The sequence below is a fragment of the Arachis ipaensis genome, chromosome B1 (genome assembly GCF_059453495.1).
Source record: "Arachis ipaensis isolate K30076 ecotype BB chromosome B1, ASM5945349v1, whole genome shotgun sequence".
NCBI classification, from domain to species: Eukaryota; Viridiplantae; Streptophyta; class Magnoliopsida; order Fabales; family Fabaceae; genus Arachis; species Arachis ipaensis.
In genome coordinates, this window is record NC_142436.1 from 99,000,001 (window position 1) to 99,011,116 (window position 11,116).

Genomic DNA, 11,116 nt, shown 5'->3' on the forward strand with positions numbered 1-11,116 from the left:
AGTATCGATTCAATACATTTCTTATGTACCCATAGGTGCTATATTGGATTTGAATCAGATTTCGGATCAATCTATATTGATTGACTGCCTCCATTATGTTGTTGCTAGCAAATACCACTATTTTTGGTTTTGGATCTTCCAAATCATTCCCGCAATAGGTCCAGACCCATTTTTTTATGAGCCTTCGATAAAAAGATTCATTCTCTTCATAAAAAAGAGGAGGTAGAAACAATAAAGATTTATTTTTCGACTCATCCCTGGAGTTTCGTTCGAGTGCCCGAAAATAATATTCTAAAGCTTTTGTATGTTCTCCGTTACTTGTGTGAATAAGGCCTATGTTATAAAGTATATAACTTCGATCATAGGGATCAATTTCCAGTCGCATAGCCTCATAATAATTCTGTAAAGCTTCTGCATAATTTCCTTCAGATTGCGCCGACATCCGTTACGGTCGTCATTCAGTTCAAAGAATCTCCGCTCCAGAACCGTACGTGATATTTTCATCTCATACGGCTCCTTCTTTATGTGTATAATGATAAAAAAATGAATACATTAAATCAAAAAAAGATTCCAGTATTCTCTCTCATTATCACCTGTGCAGGGCTAGTGTTTTTACAAGAAATCTCTAGCCAACCTTCCTGTAAAAGATCTTTTCTTAACATCAAGTTTGTTGGTACTGGATAAAAAGGATAACTCCAACAATATCTTTGTCCTCAACGCCGCTTAATTTCCCAGAATTAGTCACCTCAACACCCTTCGATGGTTATACGGGTATCCAAAAATATTGATTTCTATTAAAATCATGACCAGAGGCGAGTCCATAAATATACTCCCGAAAAATAAGTGGGTATAGGAAGTTCTGTTGACTAGATCTATCTAGTTCTAAATATCTTTGATATTCTTTCATTTTTCAAATTCAATTTTGTCAAAGGGATCAAAGATTTATTGGATTGGAAATCCAATACATAGTGCGATACAGTCAAAACGGGGTATTTCTAGATATTCGAATTAAAACGAATTATGAATAGATACTAAAAAATGATCAACGGATTCTCTCCACTTGCTTTTTCCACCTAATTGTTCTAGGATAATGATGCACATAAACTAGTTATGCTACGATTTAGGAAATTGCACGATCGGCAAAATTCCTTCCGGCAAGTGCACCGGTTATCGTCAAGTAAAAACTCACAATAGAGTGAGGTCGAATCCCACAAGGATTGGTTGAGTGAGCAATTCGGATTAGGAGTGTGTTCTAGTTGAGCGGAATCAAGATTGAGATGAGTATTGCGGAATGTAAAATTGGCGGGAAAAGTAAATGACAAGAAATTGAAATGGCGGAATCTTAAATTGCATGAATTAAAGAGCAGAAACTAAATTGCTGAAATTAAAAGGGGATGGGGGTGATTGCATGAATTGAGTAGCAGAATGTAAAGAGAAAGTGGAAATCAGAAATGGGGAATTCATTGGGTTATAGGAGATATTGAGATCTCCGAATCAAAACATGTTTATCTCTTCCTCAACCAATGCGTTCATTGAATTTTGCTTGGCAATCTTATATGATTGGATCCCAATCCCTTGGCTCACCAATTCTCTCTAAAAACAAACAAATTCCCAATCCCTTGGTTTAAATGTTCATAAGAAGAGATGATGCAAGATCACTGATTATACCACACAGTTTCATGAACCACAATTTGGTAGGATTACATGTCACAATATCCATCCAAACCCCAATCCAATTCACTGTGAGAAAGCTTCTCTAGCATGAATCCTCCATTCCTTTCCCAAGGTTCCGAAGGATTCCAAGTATGGGTAGTTTCTTTCCCAAGACAACTACCCAATGGAATTAGATCGAGAAGCTTTCTAACAAAATTCAAGAGAAAAGATTGAAGAAGAAGATAAACTATTATTGATTCATTGAATTACAATAGAGCTCCCTAACCCAATGAAAGGGGGTTTAGTGAGTCATAGCTCTGAATTCAATTACAAAGATATGAAAACTAGCTAAAAGTGACGGTGCAAAAGTTCCTTCTAACTTAAATTCTATCCTATTTATACACTTTCTATATTGAGCTTCTGTTGTGCTTCTTGGGCTTTGAGGCCTCTCCTTGCTTTCCTTTTGCCTTGGGTTTATGATCCATAATTTTGATGAGGCTGTTGATCCAAATTCTGTAACATTCATTGAGCCAACTTAGTGATAATCAAATAATGACACATGACTCAATAAATTGAGATTTCAAACTCATCAATCCTTCAGGCCCAATCCCATAAACCATGATATTCAATTGGGTTTCATACCAGAATAAGTTTAAGTTAATGTTTGTGCTCAAATACTAACTTAATCACAATATCTTTGGTCCAGAAACCTTTTCCAAGAGTGGCGTTTAAGTTGCAGTTTAAGCTTAAACTGCAGCTTAAACGCCAGACACTTCCAGTGAGGCCTTTTGTAGAAGCACGTTTAAGCTTTAGTTTAAGGTTAAACTGAAGCTTAAACGTGGAAATGGAAGAAGGCAGCCCTGGAGAGTTATGTAGTCGAACACGTTTAAGCTCCAGTTTGAGGTCAAACTGAAGCTTAAACGTGGATATAGGAAGGGCAGCCCTGGAGGTCGAACACGTTTAACCTCCAGTTTAAGGTCAAACTGGAGGTTAAACGTGGAATTGGAAGGAGGCATCCTGGAGGTCGAACACGTTTAACCTCCAGTTTAAGGTTAAACTGAAGGTTAAACGTGGAAGCTTAGAAAGGTAGCCCTGGAGGTGTCGAACACGTTTAAGCTCCAGTTTGAGGTCAAACTGGAGCTTAAACGTGGAAATGGAGAGAGCAATCCTGGAGGAGAGATCTTGGTCGAACACGTTTAAGCTCCAGTTTGAGGTCAAACTGGAGCTTAAACGTGGAAATGGCTCCCTGGTGCTTTTCCCATTCTGGCGTTTAACCTCCAGTTTGAGGTCAAACTGGAGGTTAAACGTGGAACTCCTTCCTGGGTGGCATTATCATTCTGGCGTTTAACCTCCAGTTTGAGGTCAAACTGGAGGTTAAACTTCAATTCCAGCATTTCTTAGCCTTCATGATTCTGGCGTTTAAGCTCCAGTTTAGGCTTAAACTGGAACTTAAACTCCACATGTGATATTCAAGCTTCCTTTATTGATTTTGTTGCTTCCTTGCCTAGCCTCTTCTTCCCTGAAATCATCCAAACAATTGCATCAAAGTCTTGCAAAATTTCATGAGAAATCTTCCATTCATAGCATTCAAGTAATATAACTAAAACTCATGGATATTGCATCAAAATCATATTGTTTGGATGGTTCATTGCTTTGTTATTCTTTTAACCATTCTTGGTTACTTTAAGCTCAAGAAAGTGCATAAAACCACTAAAATTAACAGAAAAATACTAGTGAAACTAGCCTAAGATGCCTTGGCATCAGATAACAAGCTAGTTAGAAATCCTTTATTTTATCAGCCTAATCGCTCTTTTGATTTTGGAAAAAAGAATATCTTTATCAATATACTCTTTCTTCTACACATTGATCGCCACCCCGTAATGGAGAATAGCTAATAATTAGGACTCATAACAAAAATAAATAATCCATTCATGGGAAAAGCTTTTCCCGCATCAAGCACTAATATATTTTTAACGTCCAATTAGATGGGGTAATCATTCAATTAAAAAGAATGAAAGCTCGTTGCTTTTTGTTTCTCTATAATTGGAGTTGCCAAGTTCTATCCCTTTATTACTTAAACCCAACTGATTTTGTTCACGAATTCAAACAAAAAAAATGGTCCCATCCAATAAGAATGAGATCCTTTTAGAATTCGCTATTGATACGACATGCGGATTTTTCCATTCATTCCTTTCTGGATCAGTCATGGTCTTACAAACCCTACCGAGGTTATGGACGAAACAATTGCTTCATAAAAATGTGTAAAAAATGGAGTCGCAGTTCCTATAGAACCTATCACTAAAACACCCCTGGGGGGGTAGGGCTAAGCGGAGCGAAAAGGGTTTCCCATGAGATGGGAAATGAAAACTATTAGCCCCACAGGGGGTTTGTGAATAAGTGATTGTCTGATAATGAGCAAGGAATATCCGTCTTTCTGCTAAACAGGATGTAAACTCATAATTCATTAGATACTTTTTATGAATGTCAACTAAGTATCGTAAGTAAATTGCTCCCGGTTGTTCAATCATTTGATAACCAGAGTTATTCTTTGATAAAGGATCACTATGTGTCAGACTCAATAGAATTTGATCAATCCTTTTTTCTGTCGTTAAGGTAGAGAACTGAACCAAGAATTCTCTTTCTTTATCATCAATCGAATCATTGTTCGAGAACCAGGATTCTATTTTATCATCACTCCAATCACCATTCACGTTTTTTCTTTTTCTTATCAAGGAATAGATCGCTTTATTTGTATGACTTAGATGTCTCGTATTTCTTGAAAAAGTGATTCGATTGATGGGTTTTGGTATGGTACTTATGAGATCGAAGAGATTCCAATATTTCTTCTTAGAACGTATTGATTTGACCCCATAAACCCAAATACCGTTATCCAATAAAGACCTAAAATACCTAATAATAAACCAAAATCCCCTACACGATTAGTTACAAATGCCTTTTGACAAGCATTTGCTACAATAGGACGTGTAAACCAAAAACCTATTAATAGATAAGAACACATTCCAACTAATTCCCAACAATATCTGCTTTTTTTGGTTCATCTCCGAAGTATTTTCCCCTTTCAATATTTTTCTATTGGAGCTTCGCTCATTCCTTTTATCGAGCATAATGATGCGAATCGAGCTTTAATGAGTTCAAATATGCAACGTCAAGCAGTTCCGCTTTTTCGGTCCGAAAAGTGCATTGTGGGAACGGGATTGGAACGCCAAGTAGCCTTAGATTCGGGGGCTTCCGCTATAGCGGAACACGAGGGAAAGATCTTTTATAGCGATACTGAAAAGATCCTTCAATTGGCCAATGGGGAGACTTTAAACATCACATTGGTTATGTATCAAGGTTCTAATAAAAATACTTGCATGCATCAAAAACCTCAAGTTCAACGCGGTAAATGCATAAAAAGGGGTCAAATTTTAGCGGACGGTGCTGCTACAATTTGCGGCGAACTTGCTTTGGGAAAAAACATATTAGTAGTTTATATGCCATGGGAGGGTTACAATTCTGAAGATGCTGTACTCATCAGCGAACGTCTGGTCTATGAAGATATTTATACTTCTTTTCACATACGAAAATATGAAATTCAAACTCATGTGACAAGCCACGGTCCTGAAAAAATCACTAAAGAAATCCCACACCTAGAAGCCCATTTACTCCGAAATTTAGACAAAAATGGAATTGTTACCCCCGAAACTTGGGTAGAGACAGGCGATATTTTAGTGGGGAAATTAACGCCTCAAATGGTACAGGAATCCTCGTATGCCCCGGAAGATAGATTATTACGAGCTATACTTGGAATTCAGGTATCCTCCTCAAAGGAAACTTGTCTAAAACTACATATAGGCGGTAGAGGTCGAGTTGTTAATGTAAGATGTATTCAAAAAAAAGAAGTTCCAATTATAATCCAGAAACTATTAGAATATATATATTGCAGAAACGTGAAATCAAAGTAGGTGATAAAGTGGCCGGGAGACATGGAAATAAGGGTATCTTTTCCAAAATTTTGCCTAGACAGGATATGCCTTATTTGGATTTTCTTTCCTTTTGCCGCATTTCGTTCAAAGGGTTGAAGGGAGATAGTACATCAAGCTGTTCGCAAGGGCCAACTTGATCCTCTTCCCCAGGATCCCAGATGAGGAAACCCTAGGAGAGCCACCGACTCCAACTACCGTCCATGTACGATCCCTACTAGATCTGACCAACTACCCATCCTACCTCCTCTACGTTCTTGATAGCCCATCTTTGTCTCAGTAGAGTCTTTCAGTGGCATGTTTCGGTCCTCTTTCCCATTACTTAGAAAAAGTGAGCCACCGGTGTAGGTACAAGAAACTATCATTACCGCCTGGACAATTAGACATCCAACCCGTAATCGGAACGACCCAATTGCAAGAGCGGAGCTCTACCAACTGAGCTATATCCCCCCGAGCCAAGTGGAGCATGCATGAAGGAGTCAGTCTTCTATTCTTTTCCTTGGCGCAGCTGGGCCATCCTAGACTTGAACCAGAGACTTCGCCCGTGAAGTAAATCATCGCACCTACGGTCCAATCCAACCAATTGAGAGAGAATCAATAGATTCCTTTTCGGGAGCGATTCATCCTTCCCGAACGCAGCATACAACTATCCGCTGTACTGTGCTCTCTTTCGATGTCCTGGAGAGGAAGATGCATCTTGGGTTGACATATAGTGTGACTTGTCAGATATATATGGGTTATATGGGATTTCCCCGTTTTTTCCACCGATTAAGGTATCCTCTCTTTCACCCCGAAAAATATTGATTGAATCGTCAAAAATCTGGAGCGTGAAGTGTAATGAAGTTCAATTAGATCGATCTTTTATTTTTTTTAGGGGGTATCCAAATTAGTATTCTCAATTTTGAATTATTTATGGTTGGCTTGACTGGACCAATAAATAAAATGAAGCATCCAGGCTCTGTTTAGACAAACCCAATTGGGTAATATACCAAGGATTACTACTTCTAGCATGTCATATATGTGAAAAAAGAAATTCAGAACCAGGGGGTTCGTAGCAAAAGCAAAAAGATGTGGTATTGCAGTATTTGTCCTATATGTGCAAATAAGAATCGGGCAGATCTTTACTCAGAGTATAATAGAAACCTAAAAGAAAAGAATTGAAGAAGCCCATTCATAAACAAGAAAATTACATTGTGATTTAATTTTATTTAGATTCGATCTCGATGAAAACAATACATCAATGAGGAGTTAGTTCAAAAAGTTAAATACATTCTATATGTACGGCTAAAAGAAGGGCTCAAAAGTCCTCTTTATTGAAAAAAAATTGTAAGAAAAAGACCTTTCCCTTCGTTAGAAATTCTAAAAAGTCCATTTTGGAAAAGAGTCATAAAGTTTGTGGATTCACCACTTTCTCCAGAATTCGGTTAATCTCCTGGTTGGACACCTCTGCTTGTTCGTTGGTTTGGGGGTGATAAGCAGTTGCAACCTTATGCAATACCCCATAGCACTTGAGCAGTGCCTCTACTTTCCTGTTGCAAAAGTGGGACTGATAAACCCATATTTCATGAGTTCTTTTGTTCTTAATTTGAGTGATTTATCCAAGTCTTCACCTACTTATTCACATTAATTGCATGGTTTTACTTTCCCTTCCTCATTATGTGATGTAAATGAAAAACATGTTCCCTAAGCTTTAAATTTAATAAATTTAATTACCTTTATTTCCATTCGATGCCGTGATTAGTGTGTTGAGTAGTTTCAGATTTTCTAAGGCAGAATGACTTAAAGGATGGAAAAGGAAACATACTAAAATGGAAGGAGAAAGCAAAACGGAGCTTTTAAGGAAACTGGTATTCACGCGATCGCATGGACGACGCGATCGCGTGCTAAGCACAAATCAGCAGCAACGCGGCCGCATGACTGACGTGACTGCGCGCCTTAAGCAGAACGCACATGACGCGGTCGCATGACTGATGCAACCGCGTGGCAAGGAAAAGCTCCGAATGACGCAATCGCGTGACCCACACGGACGCGTGACAAAGGCCACGTATCAGAATTTACAGAATACGCCCCCAGTGAATTCTGAAGCCCTTTTTGGCCCAGATCAAAGTACAGACAGCATAGACCAGAGGTTATAAAGTGTGGGAATGCACCCATTCAAAGAGAGCTCGCATATTTCACTTCTCAATGATTTAGATTTAGTTGAGAGGGAGATCTTCTCTCTCTCTCTTAGGATTTAGGATTTCTTCTTGTTTTAAGAGTGACTCTCAATCCAGGTTTTATATTTCTTTGTTTTAAACTTCCCTTTCACTTTATTTATTTATTTCAGTATCTGAGGTATTTTCAGTTTATGATTGTTCTCTTTGATTTAAGTTACCATTGCTTCCCATCTAAGGATATTTTTTTATTCCAGCAATTTTACTTTTTCCCCTTTTGGTCCTGGTTAAGAATTCAGTAACTCAACAGTTATTAAACTCAACATAATTGATAATCGTTATCTTGCTAATTGAGCTGAACTTAAGTAATCCCAACCTTTTCTTAAGAAATAAATAGGATTCAAAGGCCAGATTAATTAGTCCCTTGACTTTCCTTTGCCCTAGTACAGGTTGATCAAGTGGAGTTTAGATTCAACTTTCATTATAGTAGAGAGAGATAACTACGTTGGACCTCCAACTTCTCTTACCTTGCCAAAAGTCTGCTTTATAGTATTTCTTTACTCTAATTGCCTTTTACTTTACTTATCATTCAAATTACTTGCGTCTCATCTTCTAAACCCCGATTACAACTTTTATAGCCAATAATAAGAACATACTTACTCGCAGTTCCTTGAGAAGACGACCCGAGGTTTGAATACTCGGTAAACAATTTCTAAAGGGGTTTGTTACTTGTGACACCCAAAACGTTTGTACAAAGGGATTTTTGTCGGTTTAGAGACTATATCTACAACGCAACTGTTTCCATAAATCTCTTTACTGGTAAAAATCCTGACGTCAAAATGGCGCCGTTGCCGGGGAACAGCTAACGTGTGCCTTATTATTGGTTATTGTATATATTTTTCTTTCGCTTGTTTATTTATTGTTGTTTTTCATTTTTATCTTTATTTGCTACTATGAACTCTCACCCCTCTCGCTTTGAGTATGGTTCTAATATTGTTAAAGGAAATAGAAGTTACAGCAGGAATGTGCATCAAGGTCAGACCAATCAAGGATGGATGGAACCAAGAGGATCTAATCAACCCTTTTGGCAGCAACACCCTCCGAGATATCCTGGAAAAAGACCATTCTACAATGCATACCCAGCTGAAAGACATGGTGGACAACCTTGTAACTACCAACAACCCCCACCCCGTGCATATAAACCATCCTTTCAACATAACCTCGAACCACCACACTCACAAGCTTCTCTTCACCATTCGCCACCATATGATCCTTTCTTACCCCAATACCAATCCAATCATTCCCAATCACCACCACTTTCCTTTGTATCATGTCCAAGTCTAGCAACCCGAGAAGCAGAGGATTGCCTAAAGGAAACAGTAAGAAAATTTCACACAACCATTCAACAACTGGAGCAAGTGATAATTCAATGGGCTTCTGAGCGCTTAAATACACAAGGATCAGCCACAGCTCCATGTAGATAGCCCAATGAAGAGCATAGCATGAACGAGATACCAGATACTCTGGTGGACAAGACAGAGAATGAATTTATACTAGAACAATTAGAAGAAGCTGTCTTTGTTCAAGAAGAAGAGTTAGTTGAAGACCTAGGAGATGCTGAACTTCCATGGGAATCCAGAATTAAGGAAAACTCCGTCCAGGATGCTACAGTTGATGTTAAGGAGGATACTGTACAATCTCTAAGACAAGTCATTTATGACGAATCAGACGGAATAATCCAAGAAGCAAATTCCCTTAATGATGATAGTCACAATGTCCAACTTAAGGACTTTAACCAAAAGTGCTAGGTGGGAGACAACCCACCATGGTATGGTCGCTTCTTTTTCAATTTATTTCTTGTTTATTGCTTTCATTTTTCCTTTTTCAATTTCAATTTATTAAACCTGGAATCATGCATAGCATTCATGTCAACCATTGCATTCTGCATTTTTCATTCAAAAAAAAAAAAAAAGAAAAACACCATTGCGTTTTTCATTCTGCGTTTTTCACTTAGGGGTGCACGACGCGACCGCACGCCCCATGCGATCGCGTCATACTGAGAAAAACACCACCCGCGCGACCACGTGACCCACGCGGCCGCGTGATATATATATCGGCGTAAGGATCCAACGAACAGAAAGTTAGGCTGGAATCGAGCGGCCCTTGTGTGTTTCGCACAAATTGGCCCACGCGATCGCATGCCCCATGCGATCGCGTCATTTGCACAAATCCCACGTGACCGCGTGAGCGGCGCGATCGCGTCGCATGGATTGCACATCACCCCAAAAGGAGACAGAAAGTTGGGCTAAAACGGCGCTGGAGTCGTGCGTTTAGCACGAATTCCAGTGACGCGATCGCGCGAACCACGCGATCGCGTCATCCCTCTTTCCCCCCTCTCATGCGATCGCGCGCCTCACGCGATCGCGTCACTCCCATTTTCATCCCAACCACGCGACCACGTGCCGCACGCGGCCGCGTGGATTCGAAAATATAACCCCCCAGCCCGCGAACCCTATCAGTCGTGCAGCCCCCCCACCCCAACCCTCTTCCCCCTCTCTGCTCCTCCTTCCTCCTTCTTCCTCTAGCACCACCCAGCCGCCACCAACGCCACCATCCGGACGCCACCGCCGTCCAGACGCCGCCGCCGCAACCCCCTCCCCTCCCTTCTTCTTCCTTCTTCCTCTCCCCTCCCCTCTCCACCACTGCCCACCGCGACCACCGCCCACCACCGGCGGCCATCAGCCGCGCCCCCCCTTCTCCGTCACCCACCCGCCACCCCCCTCCTTCTATCACTCACCCTCAACCCTCTTCGCTACTGCCCCCCTCAGCTGCCACCGCGATGCCGTGCCCCGCAACCGCGCCGGACGCCGCCGCAGCCACCTTCTTCCCCGTTCCACCCCTCCCGCCTACCAGGTTCCGCAAAACGCAACCCCCTTTTATCCGTTCGTCGTTTTTCTATAATTTTTTCCGTTTATGTTCATAATTAGGATAGATAGATATGCATGTTGTAGTGGAATTTTTAGGTTGTTAGGTAGCTTAGGCTGTGGTTAGTAGATCTAGGTCTGTTTACTTACACTGTTCCTGTTTATGTTTTTATTTTAACTGCAATTCTGCTGTTCCTGTGACCTCGTTCATATGCTGAGACTTCTTGCAATTGCTGCTTGTTACTCTCAATTTTCCTGTTTCTATTCATTACTGGTAACTGTAGCATGTTTTTAATTCATATGAACTGTTATGATTGCTGTTTATTTTCCGGGACAATCCAATTTTAGCCGGTATGCTGCCCAAATTTTTTGTAAATTGTTTTCATTCATGTTTTGGTTTGGC